A 7,347-nucleotide genomic window follows, 5' to 3' on the forward strand; every position below is an offset into this window, starting at 1 on the left:
ATATAACAAGCTGATTGAGAATGCAGGGCTCAAACATTAGAACTATTACTATACCAGGTAAGGGTCCCCAAAAAAGTAGCATTCAAGACAACCCGGAACCAAGTGTATTCACATGAGAGCCATTCTTTGGTATCCTATTCCATAAATTGAGAGACTTTTAAAATTAATATATGAATATTAGTTTGAATTTTCCATCCTGCTAACCCCCAAATAACAGTCCTCCCTCAGCATAATACAAACGTCTCCTCCCCACCAAATAGCTATAGGCACGTTTCAAGTTTCTTTTATGTAAAACCACAACTGCTAGAAAGGCAGTCTCTCTGTATATCTATAAGTGTCTCATTTTTGCTATCTACAGATTTTTGTATACAAGAGCAGAAGAAATGATTCTTCCTCTTTTTGATTTTATGCCTGATGTAATTCCAAGGCCTACCAGCAGGAGTATAAGATTCAGTCCTATTCTTTTTTTTTTCCCTTAATATATATTTTTTTATTGTAAAGATACTGTGCAGAGGGGTTACAGTTACATGAGCAAGGTAATGAGTACATTTCCTATCGAACATTGTTATATCCTCCTTTATATTTCCCCTACCATCCCTTTCCTCCCCATCTCCCCAACTCCTCCCTCCCCTCCCCTGCAAAGTTGTAAAGTTCATTTTCAACATAACTGTCTTGTACATCTCATTGTTACAACGGGCCATCCTGTATCCTTAATTCAGCATTTTGTTACTTTTCTTCCCCTCCCCAAATTAGAAAAATGTATATACAAGGTGCAGGTCACCGGAATCAAATACAGTGACAACAGGAGTTGTACCATGGGGGAAGAACATAAAAAGAAACAAAAAATCACATAGCACATTATAAGTACATTAAAAAGAACAGGAACAAAGATAAAACCTCTTGTGTCCCCATCTTGGGGTTCATTTCACTTAGGATCAGGTTATATGGTCATATGTACATAGCTTTTGACCTCTTCTGCTTGTCCTAGACGTATACTAGTTATTGCAGATAAGGGAAACCATGGGACCAATGTTTCTTTGAGTCTGGCTTACTTCACTTAATATAATTTTTTCCAAATCTTTCCTAACAAATGGGGTAGTGTCATTCTTTCTGATGGAGGCATAGAATTCTGTTATATGTATATATGTAAATGTATATATATGTATATATATACATATATAATAGATATGCACATTATATATAATGTGTATTTTTATATATACACACACCACATTTTCTTGATCCATTCATTCATCTACTGAGGGGCACCTGGGTTGGTTCCATATCTTAGCTATGGTGAATAATGCTGTGAAGGCTATTTATCTTCATACATGGAAAAGGGCATCTGGGTTTCTCCTGGACAGAAAAGCAAGAGGCAAATTTGTGTCTAGTTGTAAAATGGTGTTATAATTTAAGGTTCTCTCTAAATCTCATTTTCCCCGTCTTCTACTAGGTACTGTGGCCAGGCCTCAATACAAAAGAAGACAAATACTTTTAGTTTTATACTCTGGGGGCTATCTTATCCCAGTGTTTCAGAAGGTATGCCAGTGAGGAAACATCAGATTTCCTGAATCTGCTAAAGCCTATATGAAAGCAAGAGCCGGGAGAGAAATAGTCTTTTCATAAACAAGGGAAAGAATCCTGTTTCTGGGCATCCCTGGAGGATCCTTACTCTCTATGCAGGAGTCGGGGGAAATGTCTTTTGTCTCTCATCCTTCACAGTTCTTGCAGTGATAGATTAGCAATAGGGCCTGCCTAGAATTAAGCACACGTTTATTAGCAGGTCCCACACTGATATACTGTTGCTTATAGCCTCAGTATCTCTGGTGCCTCCATGTTTCAAGTGTCAACAGTTTGATTCTGAGCATTTACTGGTAAGAGGCCAGAGGGCAATAAGTCCAGGAAGGCCAGCAATGGGGACTGTGATCTTAAGGTACTTCCCAAAGCCCCAAAAGCAAGCTTCCCTGGTGCCTGAGGCAGGACAAAGGTGTCCATAGGACTTCATGCAGGAGACAGAAATACAGGCGCCACCAAAAAGGTTATTGCCTGGTTTCCATATCCCAGCTCCTCCTCCATTTCCTCTCAATGAGATGTCTGAAGGCACACGGTATCTTAGATGTCTAAAAGACAAGCCACATCCTGAGATGGAGTCTGATGTTGACATAGCTTATCATAGGTGGGAGAACACAAAGGTTAAGAGACCTGAATGGGGCACAATTTGGAAAGAAGGAGACCAGTGTTCATACATCGTTCAGTTGTGGCCTACTTTTGTTGATGGCATTTTCCCCCTCACTCATGGTTTCACAGGATGAAATAAAGTTTTCAGATGCCAAGGAGTTTAGCCACTCTGATCTTGGCTAGAGGTGCCCCCCCAACCAGAAAACGTTAGGAAAGCCAAATGCTCAGCCATTATTCCCTGAGTCTCCTTCACTGTTTGGCCATACTGAACTTGAGGTGGTGGTTTCAAATCAATCCCAGACCAGCCCCTAAGATGGTTCAAATAATGGTCTGGTCCATTTTCTCCACGGATTAAAGAATTAAAGAGCAGGAAAATGTTTAGAGCAAAGCAAGTTTATTTGAAAGCAACCTACAACAGCAAAACAGACTTCTTATTTCAAGTAGGGGTCCCAGAATGGGGACACTGCAATCTCTCGCTCAGGACTTGATAAACATAGGGTTCTCTTTCTCCTTGTAAGGATATCCTGGTCCAGTTGGTCTGAGGCGTGGTCATGAGTGGATGAAAAATCCTTATATTTGTTTCCTCCCTCCATCGCTGCACACACACGTACAGAATGAACTTTTGGTTGAATAGAGGTTAGGGTGACACATGCTAGGACATAGCCATGAAGGGCACATGCATTTGAGACTCAGATTCCATGAGGTCTGATGGGAACAAGACGAGCATTTCTTGTTATGTCACTCCCTGCCATGTTAGAGCTGGTCAAAGCTTCCATTATCTGTCCCTAACTACCTAGCCAGGGAAGTTTCCCCTTAACATTTTTCTATTTTTACTTCTGTTAATAATTTTGGTATCAACTAAATCTTTATGTAAATGCATAAATATAAGTATAAATACATACAAATAGATACATAAATTATAGCACATGTTTTTAATTTACTCTTGTCTTTCTGAAATAATTTTGTTTCATAAAGTTGTTTCACAAATGACTCTGAAAGGGGACCAAAGGTGGTATACTATTCATTTACAAAGGAAACTCGTAACTTTTGTTTGCTTTTCAGTTGATATAAAGTGGACATATTACATAAAAGCAGATGCAAGGAGATAGGAACCTTTAATTATATGCTAAATGCCCTTAATACAAAACCCATTGGATGCTGGCTGAAATTGAAAATATAAAGCTGGTTATCATTTTAACAAATTTATTGAAAATACAATGATTTATAATATACATTGTTTTGAAATTTTTCCCATTCCTATTTTAAAATGTACAGGCCTCATGATACATCACTATACTTTCTATGCTAGTTCTTTGATTAGAATAGTTGCTGGGAATTTAACAAGTTATCAAATCTCCCCTGCAGCACTCTGTCAGAGATCTGATAGTCAAATGCTTCACATATTGCAATCAAACCATGTGTATAGGATTTGTACAATTCCAAAAGAAACCTGTCAGTAAAGAAATGAAGGCAACATAGCCTGAAGCTTTTGGAGCATGTTGATTGAATTACAGTGGCACATTTACATCTTTCTGACCTTTTTTCTTTAAATTAGCATTAAATCTGGGATGTTTAAAAGGTAATACATGTATTACATGTGTCCCAAGAAATGGTATTGCATGTGTCCCAAGAAATGTTATTGTTTTCTTTTGGTAACTGCCAAAAGATATTTTTAATGCAAAATCAGTACATTTACTCTTTGATACTCATTAAAAACACATTTCTATCAAAAATGTAAGAAAAAAATTTAATACATTACAAATATGCAAATAATGCATCTGGTAATCTCCAATGTTTAAGATGTTTACCAATTAATGTCATCTCTTTTCTTCTTCCAAGATACATTGTTTTCATTGTTTATTTGACTATATTAGCCTTCTTTTTCAGAAACCTGAGAAATCTTGGAGAAGTCATTTTGCCAACCAATTCTCCCTCTCTGACAGAAGCTAGCCAATTACTAGAGAATTGAATTACTAAAATGATCAAGATCTTTCTTTGTTGCTGATAGATATTTACTCAAGAAAGTACCTGCCTAAAAGATAAGGTTCTTTAATTAGTCTCAAAAAGAAAAGAAAATTCTATCTTTGTGAACTTACATGTTAGAATCAATCTGGAAAACAAGCTGGAAAGTCCACCAGTGGTTATTACCCTAATTCTTACTAGAGGAAGTACTTAATAACAAACATCTACACATCTATCAGTTTATTTAATACATTTCTCTCCTTTACAGCCTGTTTCACTTGGAAAAATTCTACCACTTAATTTGACCAACAGAAATGTGGACTGTATTAAAATCTAAGGCAAAAGCTGCAACTAGAATATTTCCTTCTTTTGGTTTTACCTTTGAGTATCTCCTTTACAATAAAATATCATTTCTCTCTCCTCTCTCCTCTCTCTCTCTCTCTCTCTCTCTCTCTCTCTCTCTCTCTCTCTCTCTCTCTCTCTCTCTTAGCTGTCTCTTGGCTTTTTTGCTCAAGGTTAGTGCTCTTTCATTGAGCCACAGCTCCATGTCTTGTTTTTTGATCATTAATTGGAGATAAGAGTCTCATAAACATTCCCGTCTGGGCTGGCTTCAAACCACAATCCTCCTGCATAGCTATGAACATAGGAATGAGCCACTGGCAGCCAACTGCTTATTTTTATGTAAAATTTCAGTATATTCAAATTAGTATTTCCAAATTATACAGTGGGTAGAGACACATGAGAGATAGTTTTCCTTATAAAGAACTTTGACAATTTGTATGGAGCAAAGAATTAAAAATATTTTTATTTAACATTTAAACATGGTTTATCCTTCAATTCCAAAAACTCATACTCTAAAGTGAGTGTCAATAGAACATGAAACTTACCACAACAGAACATAAAACTTACCACAAAGTGTCATTAAGAGCAAAGTATTTGTAGTTTTTAATACATTTTTATTGTAAAAATATTGTACAGAGGGGTTACAGTTACATGAGCAAGGTAATGAGTACATTTCCTATCAAGCATTGTTACCTCCTCCTTTGTTTTCCCCCTAGCTTCCCTCCTACCTCCACAACTACACTCCCCCCTCCCCTCCCCACCTAAAGTTTGTTTTTCAACATAGCGTCTTGTATATCTCATTGTTACAATGGGTCAACCTGTATCCCTATTTAAGCATTTTGTTTTTTCCCTTCCCCTCCCCAAGCTAGAGAAGTATATATACAAGATGCAGGGCACTGACATCAAATACAGTAAAAACGGGTTATACCGTGCGGGAGGAACATACAAAGAAACAAAAAAATCACATGGTACATTATAAATACGTTAGAAACAATAGCAAGAAAAAAAACACTTGTGTCCCTATCTTGGGGTTCATTTCGCTTAACATCATCTTATCTGGTTATAGTTTTAACACGTGTCTTATGTGATTATTCCAAACACTTGGGATACATAAGAATAACAATGCACCTAGGTGCTGATGACTCACATCTATAGTGCTAGCTACTCAAGAGGCTGAGATCTGAGGATTTCAGTTCAGAACCAGGCAGGCATATGAATCCAAGAGACTCTTACCTGCAATTAATGAACAAAATCTGGAACTAGAGATAAGGCTCAAATGGTAAAGCACCAGCCATGAATGTAAAAGCCCAGAGAGAGATTATGGATACAAATTCCAGTAAAGGCACACACACAAAATGAGAGTAATAGATGCAGTTGGCTAGGTGATTTTCATTAAAGAAAATATCTTCCAAAACTATATTTATTTGTTTATTGCTGATATCTGCAGTTTCCCACTCACTTTGCTTACTTGCTTACTTCTGGCATTCTACAATTTGAACCACTCCTTGAATCATGTCATTAGGTTTGTTTTTGATGGTTAACTTGAGATGGGAATTCCAGGGACATTTTTGCCTGGGTTGGCTTTGAACAAAGATCCTCCTGGTGACAACCTCTTGAGTATCAGGGTTGCAGACTTGAGCCACTGGTGCCTGACGTGTCTTTCATTTTACTCCAAACAAAATTAATTATAGATAGATATTTCATAGGTATATGATAACATAGAAAGAATGAATAATTATAATAGAAACTGGATAGTAAAAATTTAAGAGGTTTCTTCTCTTTCTTTCTATACTTACAATTTTTTTTGTGGGTCATGGGGCCTGAACTCTGGGCCTGGGCGCTGTCTCTCAGCTCTTCAGCTCAAGGCTGGCACTCTACCACTTGAGCCACAGCGCCACTTCCACTTTTTCTGCTTATGTGGTGCTGAGGAATTGAACCAAGGGCCTCATGTATGCAAGGCAAGAGCTCTTCAACTGAGCCACCTTCCCAGCCCTATACTTATAGTTTTTAAGTAACAAGATTTATTTCTTTTTTACTTGAAACACCTATAATAATTTATTTTGGTATATGAACACACAAAACTTTTAACCCAGAAATTAAAGTTGCCTTTCAAAATGTGCTTAAATGTCAGACCTCTGCTTCCTAAAAATCCTTACCCCTAGTTCTGACATTTTTCTACTATCAAATGTAAGAAGAGAATGTAATACTAGTTAATTAATAAATGATATTTGGGAACATATTTCAGATCTTCTCCTAGAATTTCTCCTTTTCCAGGAAAAGATGTGTAAAAGATAGCATATTTTCTCCAAACCTAAAGGGTACTATGACACATTTTCTTGAATTTACTGTGTACACTTTCTTGAATTTCAAAGGTCATCATAGGGGGAAATATTTATATATATATATACACACACACATATGTACATATGTATATTATGTGATATATATATGTGTGTGTGTGTGATGTATGATTAGTAGTGGGAATGTTTAACTATGTGATAAAATTGCTGAACTCTGATACCTTTAGTGAGTTAACTAAAATCCTGACAGTTTGAAATTTAGAAGAGTAAGTGCTAGAATAGATCCAGGTTTTTGAATAACCTGTTCTGCTCTCCTGGTTACGACATCTTAGTAAGTAGATTTGTTGATGGTTGGCTATGATTGAGAGGCTCTTTTGAGCCTTTGAAAGGCCCATTTTGATGAATTACACTGTTTACCTTGGGGATTTCAAGAAAAATCACTGTCTTCCTCTGAAAATAACATCTCTCCTTTTGAGAAGTAGCACTTTTTAGCAGTGAGCCACTAATGTATTATGCTTGTTTTCTGAGTTGCCCATCATGAACCATATGGTATTTGACATATCCA

Source organism: Dipodomys ordii, unplaced genomic scaffold (assembly GCF_000151885.1).
Source record: "Dipodomys ordii isolate 6190 unplaced genomic scaffold, Dord_2.0 Scaffold80, whole genome shotgun sequence".
In the NCBI taxonomy this organism is placed as follows: Eukaryota; Metazoa; Chordata; class Mammalia; order Rodentia; family Heteromyidae; genus Dipodomys; species Dipodomys ordii.